The sequence below is a fragment of the Nycticebus coucang genome, chromosome 7, assembly GCF_027406575.1.
Source record: "Nycticebus coucang isolate mNycCou1 chromosome 7, mNycCou1.pri, whole genome shotgun sequence".
Lineage (NCBI taxonomy): Eukaryota > Metazoa > Chordata > Mammalia > Primates > Lorisidae > Nycticebus > Nycticebus coucang.
The window spans coordinates 134,830,039-134,835,222 of NC_069786.1; the positions used below are offsets into that span (position 1 = coordinate 134,830,039).

General features: G+C 45.4%; 1 non-coding gene across 1 annotated transcript; it reads left to right on the plus strand.

The window, feature by feature from the left end:
• On the plus strand, positions 1–108 carry LOC128590955 (U6 spliceosomal RNA). Its single transcript, XR_008381414.1, has one exon. It is a non-coding gene; the product is annotated as a U6 spliceosomal RNA (small nuclear RNA).
• Positions 109–5,184: the final 5,076 nt, after the last annotated feature.

A 5,184-nucleotide genomic window follows, 5' to 3' on the forward strand; every position in this document is an offset into this window, starting at 1 on the left:
GTGCTTGCTTCGGCAGCACATATACTAAAATTGGAACGATACAGAGAAGATTAGCATGGCCCCTGCGCAAGGATGGACATGCAAATTCGTGAAGCGTTCCATATTTAAAAAAAAAAAAATGCTATGGGAAGCATAAGTAGGTGCTTCCCTGAGGAAAGACACAAAGATGAGAGGAACCCTAGACACTTGCCTGGTCCCAGGCATGAGGTGTCTGAACCTGCATGCTCTGCCTAGCACAGCACTGTCAGGGGGGCACCGGCTCTATGCTGCTGGCCTGGAAGAGCTGGTCTGTTTGGGCTGTGCATGTTTAGAACCCTCCATTTAGTTATGCCTCATCTGTCTTGTGTCCAGTACAGAGCTAGGAATGGGTGGCGTCTACAGCCCTAGTCATGTCCTCCCCCCCCCCCCCATGAGGAACTCTGAGCAGGTCCAATGCAGGCTGTTAATGCGGGTACAGAACACATGTTCACTTTCTGAGCAGTCACTCTCAGGGAGTGTCCCTCAGAGCCTCTGCAGAGTTTGTATCATTTTAGCAGGGAGTGTGGAGTCATTGCGGGGAGGTTGGGAAGAGACTAAGTGGATTTGTGCCCCACGTATGAAAGCCTTCAGAGAATGACAACTTGAGCTCCAGCCCCCACTCTGTTTAATCTGGACCATAACCAGGGTTCCAGCAAGTTAAAGGTGACTCTCATCCTGAGTTTTATTGTTCCGATGTTGGTCCTTTAGTATGTAATTTGGCCTGATGTTGAGCTGAGAAAACGCATTGTCTTATTTCACCCTTGACATTTTTATTGCAGGGAATTTTCAAATCTGTGGGAAAGACTGTTCAGGCTGCTTCCTTGGGAAGTATTTAAAGGGATACAAGTCAGCTACTGAATGCAGAGAGAGAGGGAAAAGGGAGAAGAGAGACTGAGGAAATACAGGGGAAGGAGATGGAAGCCTGAGGAACCTTGTCATAGCATTTATTTCTCCACTTGTTCTTTGTGCCACAGGTTTTGAAGTAAGATAGTTTTTTTCTCTCTGTCCATCAGATGTAAATCGGGCCTCCTGTTTGTCTTTAGGCAGAGGGACCTGTCCCCAGCTCTGAGATGCTGGCCATTTCTCATTACTTGTCTGGGCCTTTGTCCCTTCACGTGCAGAGGGAGTCCAAGAATGTACACTTCTTAGGCTCATTTCAGGGGTCAAGTGGGGTTCATTGCTCACTCTGCAAGTGTCTGTGTGTACTTGGCTCTGTGCTAGGAGCTGGCTTCTGTCTCCTGGAGCTTATCAAGGGATAAGGATGCTGTTTAATGAGCCATGCGTCAAAGTGAGGGTGAGAGGGCTCCTTGTGGGAAGATGCACGTAGGTGAAATCTGGGGTCTGGGAGTGGACGAAGGGGTAGCTTATGCAGAGGGCTGTGTTGGGAGAGCTGGGAGGAGACAGCTGGTGAGGGTGAGGGCCAGGAGAGAGAGGAGCAAAAGAGAGGAGAGGGGCTGGGAAGGCTGACAGGTGGAGACCGTGGAGCATCTTCTAGCTCAGATTGAAGCAGGGAAAGCTACATTGGACTTGCCTTTTGGAAAGTGTATTCTGACTTCAGGAACTGGCCTTGAGGTCTGGGGAGGCCAACAATCTGTCTATTGCTGGAGTCCAGCTTTGATACTGGCTGCTTGGACTGTGGTGGTGGGCAAGCGGTAGGGGGGCGGATTGAGAGAAGGGAGCTGGGTGGCACCTGTGGCTTAGTGAGTAGAGTGCCGGCCCCATATACTGAGGGTGGTGGGTTCAAACCCGGCCCTGGCCAAACTGCAACAAAAAATAGCTGGGTGTTGCGGTGGGCACCTATGGTCCTAGCTACTCGGAAGCTGAGGCAAGAGAATTGCCTAAACCCAAGAGTTGGAGGTTGCTGTGAGCTGTGACTCCACAGCACTCTACTGAGGGCAATAAAGTGAGACTCTGTCTCTATTAAAAAAAAGAGAGAGAGAGAGAGAGGGAGAAGGGAGCTGATGTTATAATTGTTTAAGGAGTAAGGTCCTCTGCACTTGGTGACTGGTTGCACAATAGGTGGTGAGGAAGCGGACAGTGTCAGGATAAGGTCCCCATTTCTGCCTCATGCAATGAGGTAAGAGTCTTGTTATTCACTAAGATGGAAGCTGCCAGATGAGGCCTGGCCTTGGAAACACCAAATTTGAAGTGTCTTTGAGAGACATTCAGTGGGCAATTGGAATAGGTTCGTTGAATATACCATTTTGGAGTTCAGAGCTGAGATCTAGACCCTTGTTTTCAGACTCCCCCGTATCTACACTGGGCCATTGTCCCTTCACATGAAGAGAGAGACCAAGAACACACTCTGCGGAGGCTCATTTCAAGGGCTAGACGAGGTTCATTGCTCACTCTCAAGTGTCTGCATGTGCTTGGCCCTGTGCTAGGAGCTGGCTTCCCTGTCCTGGGGCTTATCAAGGGATAAAGATGCTGTTTAACAAGCCGTGTGGCTTTTCAGTTCCTCCCTGAGAGGCAGAATGAACTTTTCTGACCCTTGATTGGGGTTCAACTCTATTCCATAAAAAAAAAAAAGAAAAAACCTTCTTGACCCCACAGTCCCCTTTCTGTGGTCTGAATGTTTCTGTCCCCCAGATTCATGTGTAGAAATCATAACCCTCAAGGTGATGGTGTTAGAAGGTAGGGTCTTGGGAGGAGATTGGGTCATGAGGGCTTGGTGCCCTCATAAAAGAGGTCACAGGAAGAAGGGCTATGAACACAAAAGGGGCTTTCCTCCGACACCAGATCTGCTGGCACCTTGATCTTGGACTTGTCAGACACCAGACCTGTGAGGAGGACGTTTTTGTTGTTTATAAGCTTCCCAGTTTATGGTGTTCTGTTACAGTATTCTGGGCAGATTAAAGCACCCCTCCATCTATGTCTACCTTCTCTCTTTTCTCCCATGCATGGTTCACACTCTGCTGAAGTTGCTGTCTCTGAGATGATGCTCTTTAAATACAGCTCCTCAACTACAGTAGCTGGAGTGTAGTTCCTCTCGGTCCTTAGACCTGTGAAACTAGAGATGAGTTATCTGCCTTCATGCCTAAGTTATGATGGTGGGACAGGCATGGTATACCCATTGTAGGTCCTGTTCTTTAAATAGGGGGAATGAGAGACACAAATTGCTATGGTGACTGGTCCATAGCAATTCTGAAACCTTGCAGGGCAAATGTTTGAAGTTCCTCAGGTAGGTCTTAAGGCCTGGAAATTATTCTCTATACCACTTCCCTCTGCCCTCCAGGCTCTTGGTTCCACCTCTCTTGAGTCATAGCCCTGTTTTTTTGTTTGTTTGTTCATTTGTTTTGTTTTGTTTGTTTTTTTTTGAGATAGTGCCTCACTGTGTCACCCTTGGTAGAGTACTGTGGTGTCACAGCTCACAGCAACCTCAAACTCTTGGGCTTAAGCGATTCTCTTGCCTCAGCCTCCCAAGTAGCTGGGACTACAGGTGCTGGCCACAACACCTGGCTATTTTTTTTTGGTAGTTGTCATTGTTGTTTGGCAGGCTGGGGCTGAGTTTCCAACCTACCAGCCCCAGTGTATGTGGCTGGTGCCCTAACTGCTGAGCTATGGGCACCAAGCCAGGGTCCTGTTTTGTTTTTTTGTTTTTTTTTGTTTTTGGGGATGGAATCTCACTTTGTCACCCTCGGTAGAGTTCTGTGGCATCACAGCTCATAGCAACCTCCAGCTCTTGGGCTTAGGCGATTCTCTTGCCTCAGCCTCCTGAGTAGCTGGGACCACAGGCACCCGCCACAATGCCCAGATATTTTTTTGTTGCAGTTTGGCTGGGGCTGGGTTCGAACCTGCCACCCTTGGTATATGGGGTGGCGCCCTACTAACCGAGCCACAGGTGCTGCCCGAGTCCTGTTTTTTTTTTTTTAATATACTTTTTTGAAAAGTAGTACATGTCTGCAGTGGAGTAGTTTTCATAGCCTTCTTATTATCAGTAGAATTTTGTGGGTCAAACTGATTCCTTTTATTTAGTTCTTTTTTTTTTTTTTGCAGTTTTTGGCCAGGGCTGGGTCTGAACCTACCACCTACGGTATATAGGGCCAGCACCCTACTCCTTTGAGCCACAGGTGCCACCCTATTTAGTTCTATTTTTATCCATTTCAGTTTAAGCTAGTAGTGTTTTTGATGATATAAATCTTATCAAAAACTTTGTGGATCACATGTGAATCTCATTGTAGGTGAATCCTATTTGACAGAAGCTATATTCAGAAATGTTTTCTCAATAATCCGTTAAGCTTTATTTGTTGCTTCTCTGCACTTAGTTTTTCTTTCTAATTCCTTGAGATGGAGACTTTGATAATTGACACTTAGTTTTCTTCTTTTCTCTTATGTGCATTTATTTCCCTCTGAACACTGTGTTAGTTTTATTATTTATTTATTTTTGCAGTTTTTGAATGGGGCTGAACCCACCACCTCTGGCATATGGGGCCGGTGCCCTACTCCTTTGAGCCATAGGCGCCACCATGAACATTGTGCTAGTTTTAATCTTAAGTTGTCATTTGTTACATTTTCATTTTTATTCATTTGTAAATATTTGTAATTTTATTATGTACTTTTGACTGATAGGTTATTTAAAGGAGTATTTGGGAATTTTAATTTTCCCAGAATTGTAGCTTAATTCAATTGTAGCCAATTTCAATTTTTTGAAATTGTTGAGATTTCATCATGTAGCTCATATCTTCTATATATTCACTGATATTTTTATCTGTTTCTTCTCTGTTTTAGTGAGATATTTGTTAAAATATCCCATTTTATAGTGGAATCATCTGTTTTCTTTTTATTTGTGTAAATATTTGATTTGTATATGTGTGTGTGTGTGTGTATATATATATTTGTTTTTTGAGACAGAGTCTTACTATGTCACCCTTGGTAGAGTGCCGTGACGTCACAGCTCACAGCAACCTCCAACTCTTGGGCTTAAGAGATTCTCTTGCTTCAGCCTCCCAAGTAGCTGGGACTACAGGCGCCCGCCACAACTCCCGGCTATTTTTTGTTGCACTTGACATTGTTGTTTATCTGGCCTGGGCTGGGTTCAAACCCACCACTCTTGGTGTATGTGGCTGGTGCTATAACCACTGTGCTACAGGTGCCTAGCCTTGATTGGTATATTTTAAACTTATATTATTAGGTAAATAATACATTTGAAATTGTTATGTCTTCCTG